We start from the raw sequence: 21,815 nt of genomic DNA on the forward strand, positions 1-21,815 counted from the left end.
TTGATAATAATGAACAATTAAATGAAAAGATGTGTTTTTAGCCGTGATTTAAAAACTGCTACGGTTGGGGATTTCCGGACTTGTAACGGCAGATCATTCCAGAGTTTGGGAGCTGCACAGGCAAATGTTGTGTCTCCCAGTGTTACTTTTGTTTTTCATGTTGGAATTTGTATATAAAGAAGAGTGTTCTTAGAAATGCACAAATTATGTGTGTCTATGAGATTTGAATACTAATAATTCGGATATGTACCTGGGGGCTTGACCGATGAGTGACTTATCATACAATCTCATAGGCATAGGTACAGTATCATGGGCGAGTGATGTACAAATGTACAGTTGTACGTGTTTAGCAAATGTAAAGTCATTGATTTTATGAAGATGTTGCTGGCTCTACAATGTACAGTTGTACTTCACCACGCATGCACAAAACATAAGTACAATACATGTTTGTATAATGCACCACAGCTTAAGTACTGAACAACACGGGCCTATTTAAGAAGGAGCACAAAAAAAAAAATGCACAGCAACACAAAACTAAACTGCACACTTAAATGCACTCTCTTCACAAAATTTGCAAACAGCCCAGACTCCCCGTCATAGTATGCATTTGAAAAGGCATTCACCTTTTTACATGTGTGTCTGCGACCCTGCAACATAAATTAACGGCTTCTCTGCATTGTGTGGGGAACATTCCCTGGTCTTGCACACAGGGGGTATTCAAGAGTATGACCGACTACACATAGTACAGCATTTTGAGGGCTTGTGCGTATTGCTGTGTTTTCGTGTTAATGTGCCATAATTTGCAAGTGCTTATAAGGGTCTGGATGAGAGCCCCTGTCTGCTATTAAGGTGTGGGGAATGGCGGGGGGGGGGGGGGGGGGGGGGGGGGAGGGAGGTGGGAGCTGGGGAGTGGGAAACTTATCCACCTGTAGCACCAAGCAAATAAGGACTGCACACACTCTAAGGCCCGAATTCACGAAGGTGGTACAAATGAAACCATGGACAAAAACCATGGAGCGCCAAGTGTCACATGGAATATTTCGTTACGAAATCAGTCATTTCGTCGATGAAATGATTTTTTTGTAACAAAATGACAACATTTTGTGACTAAATGAACATTTCGTCCACGAAATGATAATTTCGTTAACGAAACGGTCATTTTGTCAACGAATTGACCAATTTCGTAACGAAATATTCCGTTCAACACTTGGCGCTCCATGGTTTTTGTCCATGGTTTAAACCATGATTTCATTTATATTCGTGAAATCAGGCCTACATGTGTACACATTGACGTTATAGTCACCTTTGACAAACTGCTTTTGACAACTTCCAAAGCACCTTGAGCTTGAATAGGCATGCTAATATTCAGCATGCATCTTGAGATGTAGCAGTTCATCACCATACCATACAACTGTAAAACACAATATTTTCGCGGCATGAAATTTTCGCAAATTGGAGCCAACGGCCTTTTTTGCGACATAAAAATTTTGCGAGTTGCCTCCAACATTCAATGGGTATAGTGTAGTAGACAAGAAGTTTCAAGTGCATTTTAATTTCACGAATCTTGACTCTCGCGAAATTCGCGAAATTAAAATGCACACGAACATTCCTCGTATTACAGTAATTACTACATATAGTGACGAAGACTGTGCAAACTCCTCATACTGCTGTTCCACAAGGCTATGTGATTTGTACATAATGTTTCAACACAACTCTATTAAACCAGTACCAGTGTACCAGTAACCTGAGTACGGTAATGACGTTTGCTACTGAGACGTGCTCTCTGCAAAACATCACAATTTTGGGCACTCCGATTTTTATTTATGGGGGTTTAAATGTAAATTTTAAAAAAGAGTATACAAAAACAAAAACAACTTGAAATAGACTAGTCTCACCTGCTCACCTGAGTCTTTCAATCAAATGATCGCACTATCAACATATTTCCCAAATACATCTTGAAAAATAGTGATAGAATGCGTGCACGGTCAGCTAACCGATCGTCATGGAATCTTAATTCTTAATATTAGGCCCTATTCATTAAAAATATACACGTATTGCTACATGTAGGCCTACAACTTGTACATGTAGAATGTGCACACATTAGTACCGGGACTTACAGAGAGCACAAATTAATATTGAGATATGATCTGATTTAGATTTCATGGGCTATCACAAGTGAATTATGGGGGCTTTTTGTATACTAGCTGCACCGAAACTTAATTTTCAGGGTTTTGGTACACTTCAAAATCTGTTGTGACTGAAACAGATAAAAACTAATCAATCAGCCTGGGAAGAAGACTATCACCCTCCCTTCATGTACTCTGTGACCCATCACTATCAAGACATGCCCCCCCCCCCCTTCCCTAATAGCCAGAAACATTATTTATGTCCACACAGACCTGGGAAAAAGGCCTTGTGTGAGGGCAGCCCAAAGGTGTTCACACTGTTATTTGCCATGTCCACCTTGTCATAGTCTTGTTCAAGGGCCTTCACAACCAGAATTTTTCTTGCAAAGAGAAGGGATAGCATAGAGTACATAAAGCACACAAGATGTATTACTGCGATTATTTTAAAGGTTATTATACGTAGCTGGGAGACAGCCTATTTAAGTAATTAATATCTGAGTTGGGGGTGGGGGTATCAAGATGCATTTTGTCAGATTTATTCTTTTTTTATCTGACAAACTGTAATAAGCTACAGGAATCCCTGTCTGATTGGTTGAGAGCAAATTTGTCAGAAAAAAATAAAGACGCCTCATTCTAGGTAGGCCTACATGTACATCATTCCTCCAATGTTATAGGTTACTATATCGAAACTTTGAATAAATTGATTTTTTAATACAGGATGAGGAAGTTTCTGTAGATTTACCACAAAAAAAAAATGTGATCACAATTTCATTGATCATGTTTGTGAATCAAAACGTTATTACTTTTAGGGATCACTATGAACAAGCCTCTCATGTGTGTTTTTTTGTGATTCCTCCACTATCATTTATACATTAAAGTTCAGTATTTTTTTTTTTTGGGGGGGGGATACATGTATTTTATCAATGTTGTTTGTTGTTTTAACGCCTGATGTGAAATGTGGAAATAAACTTAATATAATGCTCCCCACAGTGGTGACTGTTATAATGCATACTCCATGACAACTTTGCAAAACAAAAACAATGTTCACTTCCTCATTCCACTCGATATGATCTTCTCTATCACCACCCCCCCCCCCCCCCCCAGCTCAACATCTGCCTGCCCAGACAATAACTTGTGTACACAGTATGAACCACGGGTATTAAAGCAAACAGGACAGAATTTACGTAGTATTTACAATTGCACGCTACAGGCGGTTGCAGGATCAACCCAAGTGACTCAACAGTTTTGTTTTACCAAGGTATACAAATATGAGGTAGACCAACAGGAGATAGCCGTTTGTATTATATAAATGTTCCAAATTCATAAAAATAATTCAGTGTTTATTTACATCGATGTCGAGTAATTTGTCAATCAGTTGCAACTATTTCAAATCTTTGTGTTTTCATAATAGAATCCATTTCCAGATCCTGTCCACATTCAGTGCTACCACCTAAAGGTTCGCCTTCAATATTCTGGGCGCAGCCTTGAACAAGAAAAAAATAAAGCATGTGTGTGAACACACCCCCATCAAGTTCTTGGACAGACCTTCATGGTATGCCTAGACTTGTTAGTCCAGGCTCTTACAACGTATTAATGCCTGGCCTTAGTAGAATGAAGGAGTAATCATCACGGCTGCTCTGTCTGCCAAGGAGAAAATGGAGGTAAAATGGAAGATCGACTGTGCCGGGTTGTGACAAATTGGTGTCACGATGGGTTTTACAGCCTGAACGACATATCACAGGCCTGCCGCCCAGTGTGTTCACACGTGAGATGACTGCCCACACATCACAACCTGTGACAAAAGGAGGCATGCAGGGCAGCAGTGTAATCTGAGAACAAGCTCTACTGTGTGAACAAAACCACTGCTTTCTAGATTTGTTTGATCATGAGGGTAGAGATTCCAAAACGCATTTTTTTTTAAAGGTAACGGTTACAGTTTGTAGTAAGAATAATTAATTGACCTCCATTGTCCTACAGTTTGTAGTACAATAACATTGAAGCAATGTACACGAGGAATCCACAGGTGCTGAATGCTTTTTTATTTTGCTCTACAGAATTTCAAAACTATTTTCACAACTTGAATGTATTATACTGGACTCAGGATTACATTGTATCATAATTCTCTGCATACTAATCTATCTAGGGTCTACAAAGTGTATCTTTTTTTTTCAGTTGGTTTACAGGCACTTCACTCATTCTCAAAGACCCCATTTACAGTGGGTGAAAAGGCTGGGCTCGGCCGCGGCTGAGCCCGGCCTTTTCTCACTGTACAAATGTAAATGCAAACTGGGCCAATGCGGTACCAAATTGAGACCGGCGCGCTACAATACCAATAATAGTCGTTTGTTTACAAGCAGAGTGCCACTACAACAAAATATTGAAAGGTTTGAATTAAAAGCCCGGCACTGTAAGCGGACAAAATTGCGGGGCCGAGTATTGCAATTGAGGCCGGGCTCGGCCCAGCCCTGCACTGTAAACGGGGTCAAAGGGACATTTAATGCATTACTGTACAAGCTTGCCCGATGTAACAATTTATGGAATTCATTAATCATGTTCAAAGAATGAACCTGCGTCGACCAGAATGGTTCATCAATTAACACTTGGGGAAGTATATTCATATCATTCTGCATTGACTATCAACAAACTTTTATCAATACTGCCAAATGCCAGGCTTACGGTCAGGTGGATTTGCTGGCAAGAATTATTTATAAGGACTACATACATGTTATAAAATGTCATAAAATGCTTAAATCTCAGAGAACTTAATAGCTAGCCAGCTGGCTGGCCGGGCGTGCGCTTTTTCACGTGAACCGGAAAGGCGTTTAGATGACGTCACTCTAAACGGGTTTAGAAACGCTGTTGCATTCATGCTTCCCCGTCAAACGTGATTAGTCAGAAACGTCGATCATAAACGCACCTTTTTGTGCATTTTGGATCGGCGTTTTGAATCTGCGTTTCTATCGAAGTGAGCATGAACACAACAGCGTGTTGCACTAAATCACGTTTCAAAACGCTGATTCCGGCCCGAAAAGGGGAAGCACAAACACGGCCAAAGTCTTTAAACTAGAGTCTCAGCGACTATTAAAGACGAATTTAACATGCTACATACCTTAATCCTCTGACACGCTAGAATGAACACACACACTCACGCGCAGACAAAAATGCAAGCCACCAGTCAAAACCAGAGCATAACAGAATGAATACAATTGTACATTCTGTAGATCTTCCCTCCTTGAGGCACAGAACATATTGTATCCGTTTCCCATTACATAAAATGCTTGATATAGAGTTACATAGGCATAAAGAAACACATTATGCTCTGATAGTCTTGCGTGGGTTACTGCTACAGCAGGCAAGCCTCTGTCGCACTGCAAAATACCATGGTATCTAATGGTGGCTTTATTTTCTGTAAAATTTCATGTGTATTCAAGCTATCAATTTGCCTCTCAAATGGAAAACTGCTTTGAACTTTGCTGCTTATTGAAATAGGATTTGCGATGTACACGTACACGTTGTACTCATTTCTTATTTGGTCTCTGTAGTTCTCAAGCACACAATTTTCAAAATTGTAACTTGTCTAGTCCCACAGTTTAATGTACACGCGTAGTTCAATGATCTCTATCATCATTTTTAAAATTTGTTGTTTGTGGTTCATTATTAAAATAATGTAAATATTCCCTTTTATTTTATATGTGCTGCTTGTTGGTTAGACACAACTTTTTGTTTCAGTTTTTTTTTTTTTTGGAGGGGGGTGGTAGAATTTTCAAAAGTTTCTTGACCCATTGGAGACTAGTCTTGAGTACATGATATACAATACTCGATGGCAGCCGTCTATGGGAAATGTAATAGCAAAATCAGCCTATCCTTTGATATAAAGAGGGTAATTGCTATTAACCCATGGAGGACGAGTCCCGAGTATACTCGGGCAGGTGTCTATGGAAAATGAGTGTTGTAGCAAAATCAGCCTATCTTTTGATAACAGGTAAATTGCTATTAAAATTTATGACTGATTCTTGAGTTGGCAACACATCTTAAAAAGATCAAAGTTCTTTTTTTTTTCAATCAAATTGCCAACTTTTTTTGTACAATGTATAATTTATTTCCAATTTTACACACCAATAATGTAGGGTACCTCATCAATTGCAGCTAGTACAATGTACAGTTGTATAAACTTCTCCAAAAAAGATATTCAGTGAAATTTAGAGTTGCCAATTTAACGATTTAAGATGAGTTCTGCAGCAAAACCCTTTCATATGTGGGAGCGGGTGAAAACAGCCTACACTGTACATGTACACGTATGTACATAATGTGTACACTTTGTACAGTGCCAGCACTCGGGAAGAATTGATATTCAGTTTGAATTCAACCCTGCGTGTTGAAACATGTTTCAGCGGCGTCTTTGGAGTGTCCACGGGATACTCACCATGAATTCAAATGATACAGGAACTGGGCACGCGTCATCTTGTCGCGCCAGCTTCAAGATGCTACATAAACTTTCCTGCTTCCTCTTGTCTATTGATTATTTATCTTTTAATACATTTCCTGCTTCTTTTTTTTTAATACAATCATGCAGATATATATGACAGCATACACACTGTGATGTACATTGTGTACGTACTGTGAATGTACACGGTGAAACACAAATATGGACAAGTACAACATAAAATTTATCCTTTGAACAGACTTGATATCTACAGCAAACTTCACACGCGAGTGGTGAAATTCACGACAGTGGAGTCCTTTACTGAACGCAGAAATGTGTACTAGTACATCCTATTCATATTGGGATCAGAGTCAATATTGTCATGTGTTTTTAATTTTGCGAATTGCAGCTGACTCGCTAAATCTGCGAAAATAAAAACCTCGCGAAATATTTGGCGTATACAGTAGATCTTGCTTTTATAGTACCTACAGCTGTACTGTGTCCCACGGTATTTAGAGACCATTTACACATGAGCACTTTTGGAAAAGTTTTTTCATGATCCATCTAACTTTTTACAGAAGTACATATGTATTTTGGAAGAACCAAAGTACAGCCAAGTTGCAAAATTTGATGTGACATTTACTACTCATGGCTATATGACATTTTGAATGTACTGTGACATGTGTACTGCAATTCATTGGTTTGTACTCAGTTGTGTGTTTCAGCAAAATGCATGAATGTGAAGTTGGCAAGCCATCGACCGAGTCGGGCTCTGTTTCACGCAGTGGTTGTTACTGTAAATCTCAGAAAATTTTCAACACACTGCTGAGCTGCATGATGATATTCAAATGCACGGAAAACGATCCTGAAGCAAAATATGATCTTCTGTTTATTTCTAAATAGGGATAAATTTCCTTTCCTCACACAGGATGTACATGTATTAGTCATAAATTCCTCAAGTGGTAAAACTGAAGGAAGTCATGCCGAAAACTTCTTCTGGATAAAATTTGAAGTTGGAAAAGGAAGTTTGGCACTTGTAATATTTGTCTGCGGAGTATGCTGCACACTTATAATGTGACATTGTAGTCACACAACAATACATAATTATTCTACATTGAATATTACCACCCCAGGTGACCTTTGAACATTCCATTATCAACACTGCTTTTCACCCTTTGGTTCTGATGCTTCAAGTTCCCATAGGCTCAATGCAATACACGCCCAGTTGAAAGATTTAATGTTGGCTAAGGTACAATTTGTACATGTGTAAATGCATTGCATACAATGTACCTTTAATTTTGCTCAAACTTGCACTGCTTTGTTAACACTGCATTCATTCATACAGCATAATTGTTTTGTATTAAGTCAAATCATTTTTGCAAATCAGGACTTCACAATAATTTTGCTAAAAATGCCAGTAAACCCTATCCAGGTCCAAAAGCAAAAGCACTGTATGTACAAAAAATGTACTTGTGTGTACATTGTAGCAATGTTCACAGAAAAAAAAAATAATAATAATAATGCATTCAATACAGCACACTGAAACAGATGCTTCCTTAAGATTGACGAACCATTCTGGTCACTTGATCTATGTAGACTGTTCATTCTTTGTTTGAATATGAGTTCCTATTAAAATCCCTACAATGTACGTCGGGCAAACTGATGAATTATGTTGCTCTGAATTAATTGAAGCTTGCCTAACCAACTGAGAAAAATGAAAGGTCATAAATTTGTACCCATGTGCAAATAAGCTATCTCCGAACTGACTTATTATCTGGACTGCCCTACATTGTATATTTACTGGTAAGGAGAAAGTTTTCAACAAAACTCCTGCAGACTCAGACAGACTTGGCAGCTTGAAGGTGAGATTTCTAAAAGTCTTGGCTCTCGTTGGAGGCATATAATATCTGGATTGAACTACAATGTATGTGGGAGGAAGGTGTCGGTACAGCAATTAACTGATGGGCCAGGGATGTTTCCTCTTCCCCCGATCTTTGGCTGACCACAAGGAATGCTCGTTAATGCATTCCGCCTCGTGCAAACAAGGAGCGGGAGCGAAACAGCTGACTCTGAGTTGGCCGAGAAGCCAGCACATGCCACATGGATGTACACTCTTCATACCCTTTAAAGAGCAACTCCACTGGCTGTTCCGACACATTTGCGCCAATTTCGAACGAATCGCATATCAACGAGTAGACAGAATATTAGCAAAGAAGTCCCACTGTACATCAAATGTACATCAAAATTAGACATAAGATACAATCGTTGTGGCAGTTCTGGCATTTTTAAGCTTTAAAAATACTGTCACCACTCAGTGGCATTGGCTGTAACCATATACGTGACATGTATCAACCACTATTTACGATAATGATGTCATCACCTTCTCACTATATCACAGTTTGCATCAATATACCGCAGCTACATCCCAACCACAAAAATAAACTGAAAACAAGTCATCATACACTACGTGTACAAGTGTAGCAAAGTTATTGCAACACAACAATAACATTTTAATTTTATGCATTTTCACTTTACTTTTTCAAAGTAGGGAAATAGTGAAGGTTTGTGTGAGATTGAATGAGGGGGAGCTTCATACACTGTATTAAATCAATCATTATCATCTCTTTGCATGAATGTCTACATCTTTTGCATGATTTTGATGAGACTGCAACCACACTTCTTTGATTTTACTCTATTCAGTTGAAGCCAATTGTAAACTGGAGTTGAGTTGTACTTTAATGGCAAGAGCTGCAAAAAGGGGGGAAGGGAAAGTGTGCACATGAACATGTCTGGAGCTTTGTGAATCATTTCAGGTGCGTGTCTGACCAGATATGGCCATCATCTATGCTTGCCAAAAACTTCTAAATTCATAAGCTAACACAACACTCTGGAAAAAAGTTGAACCAAAATTGGAAGACAGTTCTTTTTTAAAATTCGGTGTATCATAAACAGTGCACACATTATACATTGAATAGAATAATTCTAGCATGTATGCAGATGCCTGTTCCTTTAGTTCTTTCTATTTCTAATATTCCTTTTACTATGCATGTGAATGTCTAAAAAGATCACTTCTAGAGAGATGATGAAAGCAAAATGTGTAATCATAGCAACTACGGGTATTACCACTGTTGATTATAGATTTTAAAAATTCTATCAGTACATGTATCTCCATACACTGTTTGTGCCATGTACACAGGATAACCCTAATACATATGTAGTTTGCCTAAATGGGAATGTACTGGGGTCCCATACCTTTACTCACTATTTAAAAGGATTGACGAAGACTTTGTTTACATTTCCCATAGAAACCTGCCTGAGTATACTTAGGGCTAAATTGTACGTACTCTTTCAATGGGTTTTAATATCAACAAGTGTGTACATCTACAAAGTATGTTTTGCTTGCCTAGCAATGAGTTTGAGTTGTCCAAGGCAAGTGGGCAAGTGGATTTGTAGAAGCCTGCTAGTTGGGGCAAGCACAGTTCATTGCAATTTGAGCAAACTGTATACTGCTGCTTGTTAAGAGCTTTTTACACATTTGCAAATTTTTGCTTAGCCCCGGACCAACGGTGGGGCTAAGGGGGGGCCTTAGCCCCACCGTTGGTACGGGACTATCCTTAGCCCACTTTCTGTTTACACTCGTTTTTGCCAAAGTGGGCTAGCCCCACCGATAGTACGGTACTATCTGGCCCTGCAAAATAGCAGGGGTTAGCACCGCAATTGCGGTGCCAAGCAAGTGAGTGTAAACAGAACGAAAAAATAATCCTAAGCTAAGCGACGGAGACGAAGTCCGACCCTCACTGACCAATCAGAAACGAGGTAATCAAGTGCTGCCGGTGCGTGCGTGTACGTGTACAGTACACAGCGTAATTATGAATATTCATGTGGTTTGGAAAGCCCGGGGCTAAGAAATACGAGTGTAAAAAGGTCAGTTTTCTCCTTAGCCCCGGACAAGAGACAGTACGGGACTAATTGGCGAGTGTAAAAAGCTGAAAAAATTGGTACGGGACTAACGATAGTCCTGGGTCAGAGAAAGTCCGGGGTTAAGAAACACAAGTGTAAAAAGCCCTTTAGTATCCCAGTTGCATGACTCCTGACCTAGCTTTTGCTTTTCATTTGCCAGTAAAGTGAAGTACTGTAAAAGTGGAAATTTTCGCACATTTCGTGCAACCAGAAACTAGTGCGAAAATAAAAGCACACTTTTAAATATTTTTGCTTGTCATTATGTTCCTGTATTTACTGTCTTGATTCCACGGAATAAAAAGCACGCGAAACTCTTTTTACTGGGCCGAGCGCGAAAAATTAGTCGCGCGAAAATATCCATTTTTACAGTATAGTGCTACTTGTTTGGGTAATTTTCACTGTGATGGCCCAACAGACAAGCATTATACATACTTATTCATATCAAGCAAAATTGTCGTATCAAATTTTAGCACATGCTTCAAAGCTTAAATGTGTGCACATGTACAAAAATGTATGTGACACATGTACAGCTGTGACGTGACAAACAATGTACAAATATACAACCGTATGTATACATACAGTACCCTGTTACACCATAATTTACGCCAGGACAGAATGAATTAATCCCGAGCCAGACTGACGGTTGGAATAGACTGTGAGAGATACATGTGTATTACTGTGTAAGTATTACACAGCAGTGCATTTGTATGTCAATTCAAGACTGTCAAATAATACAGAACGTGTGTGTCTGTGTCAAAAACAGTAAGATATTTAAAGGACAAGTTCACCTTCATAGACATGTGGGTTGAGTGAATGCAGCAATATTAGTAGAACACATCAGTGAGAGTTTGAGGAAAATCAGACAATCCGTTCAAAAGTTATGAATTTTTGAAGTTTCTGCTCAGTCACGGCTGGATGAGAAGACTACTATAGCTTGTGATGTCACATATGTACAATATAAAGAAAGAATAAAGAAATATCAACATATTTTCACTTTTCTCACATAACTGTAACAAAAGCATACTCGACTTCTCTCTTTCAAAAGGCAGGGGGAATAATAACCCTTAACATACATCATGTACGTCAGTAACAAGTCTATTAAAGAAATCTGCACTTTATTCAAAAAGTGAAGTTTTGTGAAATTCTCTTTTTATTTTCCTTACATCCTTGTACGCATGTGACATCATACACTGTAGTAGTCTTCTCATCCAGCAGTGACTGCACAGATACTTTAAAAATTCATAACTTTTGAACGGATTGTCTGATTTTCCCCAAACTTTCACTGATGTGTTGAGACATTTGTTTTTCGGGGCGGGAAGGCTTCGACAGTCTATAATTATCAATAATTTTTAAAAAATGAAAAAAAAAACTGCTGCCTTCACAGGTCAAAAACAAAAACAACGAGACATGAAAACTCGTCACATTGAGGACGAGTTAGGTGATACGCTTGTGGTCATGAGATGACAGTCATCTGTGATCGACAAAGAAAAGAATGTGATATAGGCACCTTGAAGTTATATTGAGCGTGCATGCGAAACCGTATCTGTAACCACTCGACCACGGGTCATCCACGGAAATGGTAAGACAAAAAAACAACAACAATGTATAGATATAACGGGGGGAAAGTCAATGCCCACTCAACTAACGTGGCCGTGTGAACATCTATTGCATTGCTAGACGGAAAAGCGGCCTTGTAACGACTGAGGTCGCTATGCCATTTCTGGCAACTTGGGAAAAATACGTCCCGCAGACATAAAACCTATAATCGGCTGGTTTTGATACCTTGCCTTTAATCACAATTTTCAGTGTAATGACGTCATCAAATTACAAAACAATGACATGGTCTTGAAAGAAAATTGTTCAAAGTACAACACCTCAGTCGTCGTCATTACATACTATGATCGGTTTGACAAAGTCAACCTGCAAAATGTTGCTGCAGTCGAAGCAATGTGGTCTCCAACACACAAAAAAGAGGGATATGGCGTGTGTGTGTGTCTGTGTGTGTGTATAGGTGCGTTTATATACGAACGTGATTTCTACATGGACGAATATGTAATACAAAATTGAAGAAAAAAAAACAGTAAAGTAGCTAATTATTTTGTTTCGTGATCTTGTGGGGTTCGAACCCGCAACCTCACGTCTCTGAGACGTCGCCTTTAACCACTCGGCGACACGTCTCGACGGGAAAATATGGGGAACGTTATGGACTTGAAAGACAGTTGTTCAATATATAACACATTCATCGTACGTTGTCAGTTTGCTATTGACATGACGATCTATCATTTGAATATGAGGCAGGCATTAGTACCTGTATGAAATTATTATAGGCATGGTTATCAAATTGCCCTAAAATATCCTTATAATTGCCTTATTTTTACACACAGTTACGCTATCCCTTTAAACTCGTCACAGTTTAATCAGAATCATTAACATCATACATTAGTACCATATTCAGTTCCATAGCTGATCACGTTTGCTAATCAATTAAGAGTAATTGTCTAGCATGTGTCATATGGCCAACCTGTATACACACGTATATACACACACACAATGCTAAATGTAAACATCTGTAACACAGCTTTGAACTAACTATAGGAATTATCGCTGCACTTATCATCCATACTTTTTATCACTATCTGAAACTCCACAAAAACCACTAATTGACAAATAATCATCAATACAGAAGACTGAATACCTTTTTTACAATGTATAGCTTGTTACATGTATAAATCAGCACAAAGTAACCACGACTACATTGTGTTACTGAATTAATATGAACAAATTTCATGTTGTGACAGTATACTATATCAGTTTGAAAAGCCCAACCTGCAAAACTATAATTTTGCAGCAGTCGAAGTAATGCAGTCTCCAACGCAAAACAAAGGTATACTGTGTGAGTGTGTGCGTATAGGTGTGTTTACATGCAAACGTGATTTCTACATGGACGAAGGTGTAGTACTCTATTGAAGAAAAAAAGTAAAAAAATATATATTATTTTCTTTCGTGCTCTTGTGAGGATCGAACCCGTACGTGTGCAACCTCACGTTTCTAAGACGACGCCTCTAACCACTCGACCATACGTCTCGACGAGAAAATTAGAGGAACGTAAGCTTATGTACGTGAAAGATGAATCAGGAATCGTTTGGTCCGCATTCCATTCTCATTTTCAGTTTTAAATTGCAAAATTGTCAACCTCATGAGGAGATTTCAAAGAATAAAATGCATGATTACTGCAGCTTATTGTCACAGCTACAACATAAATAAGTTTCAGAGGAAATGAAGCAAAATCAGCTGAGATAAAGGTGCTTAAACGTTGTCAAGTCAATGCATGGTTTCTAAAAAAATCACCTCCCATAGACATAACACGTAAACTTGTCCGATTTTGCGTCTTTACCTTTAAACACAATTTAAAGCATGATGACGTCATCAAATTTCAAAACCATGACATGGACTTGAAAGGCAAATGTTCAAAGTACAACATATCTGAATTTGGGATAATATTGAGCTTAAACAACAGAGATACGAGCAAATGAATGTCAGAAACAGTACCTCAAAAAAATTAATTCCACTTTTTTGATTTCAGATGACGATATGATGACGTCATAATGTAATTATGGAAATAATGATACTTGAAACGTCATGTCCAATTTATATGCTTTTGTAATATGCAATAAAAACATAGGGTCACCTGACGTTTTAAAGAGCTATGGCGAAATAAACAAAGACATGTTTTTTCACTATATTTGCACATAGACGCGCACGCGAAATTTGAACTTTGACGCAAGTGCATTGCTTTGTTATTTGTAGGAATCGATTAGAAATCAATGGATATTGTTGCTCAAAGTATCAGGAATCCAAATCTGTCAAAAAAAGTGTATTTTCATGTTGCTGACGCGCTGTGCGCGCGAAAATGCGCGGACGGACGCGCACGCGCAAAATTGTTTGAAACGCATAAAATTGTCTGAAACTTCGAGATTTCCCATTGGAAAGTTGTTTTGAGCCTTTTAAAATTTTGACGCGCGCTTACGCGCACTTAATGATGTCCTAGGTAATTAGCATCAAAAGAAGTAAGATAGAACGTGACCTGAACTTTATGTCCACAAAAAATGATACAGAAATGACCTTTAGTTATGAAGTTATGATCGATCATGTAACATGGTCCAAAAATCACAAAATGGCGCCTAGACGACGTCATAGATATGTTACTGTCATGAAAACCTTATTGTGGCTAGATATTGTCATGAGACATGTTCCCTGAAAATGTCATGTTATTCCGTAATGTCATTCTTGAGATATTGATGACACAAAATTGTCCAGAAAGAAAGAAGAATAAAAAGAAATAAAGAGAGATTTTGACAATCACAATAGGTGATACGCTGATAGCGTATCACCTAACAAGAAATCTTGACATTCTGAACAAGACACCAAGAGTGAAAGTTTTTTTCCTCTTTTCTTTTCACTGTCATCTGATCCATTCAATATCCACCACACTCCTATTACAACTGTACAATGATACTGTCACTTCGCTTTTCACGCCTTGGTTCACATGTACTTTGGTATTCCACATAAAAAAAAAAAAATACTGTAAGACATGATATATTCCCGAATTGGAGCCGACGGCCTTTTTTGCGGCATGAAATTTTCGCGAACTGCCACTGGCATTCAATGCATACAGTGCAGACAAGAACTTTCGCGTGCATTTTAATTTTGCGAATCTTGGCGCTCGCGAAATTCGCGAAATTAAAATGCACGCGAAAATTCCTCGTTTTACAGTATACAGCCGTAGATGTCTACTAGATCTAACTTGTACATTGTGCTTATGGTTCAAGCAGGAAGTATTGGCACATCAGATGTGGCATTACGGAATATCCTTGGGGTCACAAACTTAGACTGCTAGAGTCCCAAAAAATTTGTGCATTAAAAATAACATATGTTATCCCATTTGATAAACAATTGACCCCAAGCAGCCAGAGTGATTTACAATTGTATTTTTTGTAGTTCTAGTTTGTTACGTACAAAGTGCAGATCTCCAACCTGTACTACTAAATTGTAAGAACATAATAGAATCTATGGTGGCAATGATGATGATGATGATGATGATGGCTTCTTTAATTGATTATGGTGCCAGTATCTGCCATGCATGCATTTGAAGGGCACTCATCATGCTCCGAGTCATAGGAATTTAGACAAGATCGAAAGTTGACCAAAAGATTGGTCCATACACTTGTATTTTATCATCAGGGAAAGACACTTCGTTCCGCAGAGACTGCGTCTGGCTTCAGAATTCCCTCCTATAGAGGACTCTACAGAGCAGAGTCGTAAAAGTAAAACAAAATGATAAAAAGACTCCTCCGGATAGACAGATTTTTCTGCTAACGTTAGATCGAAAGAGACCCAACGTTACAATCAGGATCAGGAACCCCTGCATGTTCTGCAATATTAACTGATCGTAATTCAAATTGGGACATCCAGACTACAACTAGTAGAAGATCTAAAGTCCCTGTCCCTAGTTGTTAAAATATATATTTTTGAGACCCTAAAGTGGTTCAATTTCGCTGCATGTGTGACCTATTAACACTTGCCACACTACTCAAGTCCGTACTCACTGCACTGACTGTCACCGACACTGAGTGAGCACCATGATCTACTCTATCTAGCCACAAATAGATATATTCCAGGCCTGTATATTCTATCTTTTTAGCTGTGGTGCATGGTGAGCTGTGTGAGTGAGGTCTGTTTCAACTGAGCAATGCAATGAGGATTGAGGGTTTAGGCTGCACAGCTCAGCACAAGCTACTACCCTACTAGGAATTGTTTCAATATGGAAAGTGCTTCCAACAACCAACGCTGCACAGGATCCTTAACATTCTTCTTATGTTGAACTCAAGTTTTCAGTCATTAGGTAAGAATATGCAAGCTCACATCATATCAAATCAAATGACTTCACGGTTATCACACGCACCACCACCCAGCGCCTACACTCGTCGCGTCGTACGTTATCACATACCGATTACACTTGCAGCTGCACTCAACGAAACTGCAGCGCTTCTCGATCTCGATCACACACACAGAAGTGAAAATGAAATTTATACATTCATCAACAAGTCACACAAATTCGTTTCCATACACGTATTTCCACTCGTCTATAACTCTCGAAACAGGTGAGGAAGCCATACTTACATTCGTATCACTGACAGCTTAATTATTCCCAACTGTCAAGGGTTGATCCATAAAAATAGTCACGGAAATTCACCAAAATTAATAACTTTCCTACCCCACTGAGGCTGCAGGTAGGATCCAGGGCGTTCGCGTCAGACACACGAATCCACCACCGTTCGTTACATACATAGACTACTGTACATACTATACGTACGTGCATTACTCGGTTCCTGAATGGGCATTTATGGGCTGAGATGCATTCGCTGATACCAGCAGAGGATGACGCGTCCTTTCATTCTTTTTCACAGGTTGATGACTCGCCCGAGTTACCGCAGCGAATTTTCGATGGAGAAGAATACCGCCATCTATCGCCAATAACTGACCAGCTTTGTAAGGAAAGAAATAGGGTGGGGTCACCCTGTACGAGGAACCACCTCAAAAGCATGCCGTTTACTAGTGGCCTTATTACCTGTATTAGATTTGATGCATTTCATACAATATATTAATAGAATTATAAGTATTGTGGAGTGTATTATTTATTTTGTACATTATGTTAAAGAAAAGATGTTTTACTGGGTCTACAATACCCCTTTTGATTTTGATTTGTCTGTCAAAAAAAGATACTATAGGGCATAAACTTGGAAGAGAGAATAGACGGAATATTGTGTCCTCTCAAACATGACCCTTTTTAACCAGTGTTCCTATACCTTCACTGATAACGATGATAATACTACTACTAATGATAATAATAATAATAATAATAATAATAATAATAATAATAATAATAATAATAATAATAATGATATTTATGATAATAATGATAATTATGATAATTATCATGTTTACCATTGTTACCATTGTTTTGTTGTTGTTATTGTTGCTATTACTATCATTATCATTATTGTTTCTGTCCACTATTATAATATGTTTTCCTGGTCAATTTCGGAAAAATGTCATTTATTTTCCTTTTATGTGAATTCAATTTGTATTTTTGAAACAGTACATTGACTTTTGTATATTGATTGTACATTGACGATTTTTCTTTTAATGCTTTCAGAATCGTTTTTACTCTTGAGGCACCTGAATTACTGGCCACTAATTCAAATTCAGATGTGAGCATTCAATTTCGTGTTTGGGCATACTTTCCGAGTTTGTGCATTCAGATTCGTGGCGATGGGCTCGATAAGCACTTAATACAGGAAGCACTTTCAATTTCGTTTTTAAGCAAGTGATTTTTCACAATAAGCACTAGAGTCAATTACCCAATGCACGTGAGCCAATCCTTGAAAATATTGGCAAGACTGAATATTTCCAGCTAGTCATTGAATGTGACGTTTACTTTTTATGTATAGGCCATAATTATACTTATACATTCCATCATCATGATTAGCATTGTTTATTTGGGTGCACGTCACGAGACCGACACCCACGAGTCATACAGCCCACAAGTTATACGGCCCACGATTCGTACAGCCCATTATTTCGACACTAAGCAAACAAGGCCCACGAGACCGACACATTAATCCCCGTGTTGTATCTGTCGAACTCGTGGACTGTTTTTACCTAGCGTCAGTCGCATGGGCTTTATTTGCCTAGTGTCGAACTCGTGGGCTGTAGGACTCGTGGGCTGTATGACTCAATTCATGGGTGTCGGTCTTGGGGGATGACCCCGTTTATTTGCACATCCAGATTGTTTTCTTTCGCTAAACATTGATGTAAACTTCAACATAAAATCTTAATTTCGTCATGATGTCGTCTCATGGTTGTCTTTAACTCTAATTTAACTTTATTTTCATGACGATCATCGTATTGGGGTTTCCAATCTTCATTTGATATCTTTATCTTAAAGTGCCAGTTTACGTTGGGGAGCAGTGATTTCATCAATGTTTGAATTACGACATTTGATGTGTATGTATGGTTTCATGTATATCACAAAACACACTATCATGCCGAATTTGCGGCGTAAAACTTCCGAAATTGGTGCAGCATTGTTTTTGAAAATCAGATTTTTTTTTTGCTAAACATGATGTAAATTTCAATATAAAATCTTAATTTCGCCATGCCATCTCATGGTTATCTTTCAATCTTTAATTCAACTTTATATTCATGACGATCATCGTATATTGGGTTTTACAATCTTCATTTGACATCTTTATCTTAATCATGATCATCATGCAGCTTTCTTCATCTTATATATTATTTGGTTTACATCATCATGACCAGTAGGCACCCTAATCCCTATGTAACGCGTGTTTTTAGCATTCAATTTTAAACGCAGTACAAGTAATACTAGTACACTTTTTAATGGACATTGTACATGTTTAATTCGAATGCACCTTTTATGAACTATGTGTTTACCCATATCTGAATTCGAATACGCTACTCCGAAAGAGCTGACAACAGGTGGATACCAAGTTGAATAACCATTGCCGAAAATGTATGCGCATCATGCAAAATTGGTTGCCAAATTAATCAATTTGAATGAAGAAAAACGATTTTGAATGACCGTATTTTGATGCCTGAGCACATTTGACGAAAATTAATACTTCTAATATGAAATTGAATGGCAAAGCAATGATATCGGCCGGGAAAACCTATATTATTATTATTATCAACATTTTCATCATTATCATTAGTATTATCATCATCATTATTACCGGCATTTTGTCTTGATAGGGACGAGTGGCCCTTTAAGCTCTAAACAGGTTTTAAACACACCGCTTGTAGACAGAATGTGATTAGGTACAAAACGTAAACAGTGATTTCAAAACCGAAACCGCTATTACATGTTGACAGTTCCTTCTCTTAATATAAATGGCAGACACGGTCTTTATAAGTGAGTCGGTCGTATTTTCTGTTTCTATATAATTTACATTTTGTAATGATTGAGAAAATTATCTCTCTCTCTTCCTCTCTCCCTCTCTCTTTCCCTCTCTGTGCTTGTGTATGTATGTGTCTGTGTGTGTGTATATGTTTGTGTATTGTGTATTGTGTCTATGCGTGTGTGTGTATGTGTGCATGACGGTGTGCGTAGAAGAACGCTAAAATGTTTTCTCTTTTAATGAATTATCACTATTACATCTTCAAAACAATATTACAAATGTGTTTGCTTTTATATCCTATATATCTATCATTTGGGAGTTAGACATATCAAGCACAATTTTATGCTTAAATTGTCCATCAATTTACAACCATTTCATCACTAATAAAAGAAAAATATGAATACTATCGCGAGTGCAATGAAAGCGGAGGCTATATATTTGTCATTATTATTTAGATTTATCATTATCATGATTATCGTTAATATTACACTGCAAAAAGTCCGGTGTTAAATAGTGAACACTGAGCTGGTGTTAAATTTTCGGTGCTCATTTATGGTGTTAAATTAATACCTCCGGGTGTCATTTCCAAATATAAAACTGTTTCTTAGTAACTGCACTTCTTGTTGATTTTTGATTTAAACAATACGATCAACAATTTTACATTACAATACTAGATTTTTGAAAAAATGTGAAAATAAATTTACACCACAGTAACACCAGCTGGTGTGGTCTCTTATTGAAGCTGGACGGGTGTTAAACCATTGATATTAACACCAACAAATATCAAATCAACACCATGTGGTGTCATTTTCGAATTAACACCAGTACAGTGTCAAAATAACACCAGGTACAGTGTTAAATCAACACCACGAAGTGTCAGGTGAACACTTTTCAACACCATCACAGTGCATTTTCTACACCTGTGGGTGTGGTCCTCTATTGAAGTTTGATCGGTGTTAGATTTAACACCAGGTACAGTGTTAAATCAACACCACGAAGTGTCAGGTGAACACTTTTCAACACCATCACAGTGCATTTTCTACACCTGTGGGTGTGGTCCTCTATTGAAGTTTGATCGGTGTTAGATTTAACACCCATGGTGTTAAATCTAACACCGATGTTTTTACAGTGTATGCTCCTTTGACTGGTTCCATGACATTTGCTCCTGTAGCAGTATTGTTCTCTTGAAATATCTGCACGCTAAGCCAAACATAAATTCTACCCACAAAACCTAACCCTAACCTTAACCCTAACCCTAATCCTCACATCAAACTAAACCTAAAACCCTGTCACAACCCTATCCCTAACCCTAACACGAATTTCATGGAGAAAATTATAAGACCGGAGGAATAACGTCGCAGGAGCAAACGTATGTCGTTTCACCCCTTGTACAAATCTGACAAAGCAAAATAGATTTCATGAGAGTAAGAAATAAATCTCGAAAATTTTCATGATAGTGTTTTAGGATTGGGTCAATTTCAAAAAAGATTATGGCATTGTATTGAGCATAAATCAAATCATCTTGACATGGGATTTCACAGTTCCAGAACTGGATGTCTAGGGACATGCGATCTGAACGTCGGAAGTCCGGCTAGTGAATTTAATCAATCTCTTTAATATCTATTGAATTCTTAACAGAGCAGCTTCAGAGTCGAACAGAACGTGACAGGACAGCGTCATCTAGTGTTGATATACTGCACAGCTTTGCTTGTTGCAAACGACTTGGTAGGTTTTTTTCTTTGTTGTCAATAAACGTTGATGCTTCCGCAACTTGAATTAGGGGGGGGGGGGGGGGGGATGAACAAAACAGCATCAACAACATACCATATGCAAAGAGGTGATACGATAACTTTGCAACACAGTGCAGCACATTCTTGTAGGCCTATACTGAAAGCAAATCGTGAGGTTATAGATAAAATGGTGTCTGGATTAATATTGAAGCAGTCTGCTGCACAGGCCGTAAACCTGACGGGCTTCCCTCCCGGATGTTTAAAACAACGTAACGATGTTTGTTTGTTTGTTTGCATGTGTGTTTGCTGATTTACGTCATTATCCTGAACTATACGGTCATCACTTCACATCCGTCCTTATTCTTCGCGTTAAAAAGATTTTGATGCTATACTTTTTTATCTACATGAAATACGCTTTTCTCGACAACCAGACACCTTGCACCATTACAAATACCTTACAATCATTGCTACCTTATTTCTATACTGTAAAAACATCGGTGTTAGATTTAACACCGTGGGTGCTTAATTTAACACCGATCAAGTGTTAATAGAAGACCACACCCACAGGTGTAGAAAATGTATTGTGATGAAGTTG

Source organism: Diadema antillarum, unplaced genomic scaffold (assembly GCF_040938485.1).
Source record: "Diadema antillarum isolate AM-2024a unplaced genomic scaffold, OU_Dant_1.0 seq00000024_RagTag, whole genome shotgun sequence".
Classification (NCBI taxonomy): Eukaryota; Metazoa; Echinodermata; class Echinoidea; order Diadematoida; family Diadematidae; genus Diadema; species Diadema antillarum.